This window comes from Octodon degus, unplaced genomic scaffold, assembly GCF_000260255.1.
Source record: "Octodon degus isolate 3935 unplaced genomic scaffold, OctDeg1.0 scaffold00003, whole genome shotgun sequence".
NCBI lineage: Eukaryota > Metazoa > Chordata > Mammalia > Rodentia > Octodontidae > Octodon > Octodon degus.
The window spans coordinates 32,574,962-32,575,260 of NW_004524579.1; positions in this window are offsets into that span (position 1 = coordinate 32,574,962).

Below are 299 nucleotides of genomic sequence, written 5' to 3' on the forward strand. Positions count from 1 at the left end.
GTGGGAGCAGCACGGCATGACAGGGATCAAACCTGGCCTCTGTGTTCTGCTTAAGCAGGCACTTTAGTCCACTGAGCTTTTTGGCTGGCCTTGTGTCTCAAAACTTTTATTTTACTTTTTTCCATAATTTTATTGAGAAACAAATAGCAGTGTGACAGTTTCAAACCAAATTGGTAAGACAGTTTCAATAATTAATACATTGTATACATTCTTCCTAGTGGTTAATTGCTGTACAAGATGCAGACATGATATCCTATTTACAAACACCATTAGAACAAATCCCTCTATTCATTAAGAGC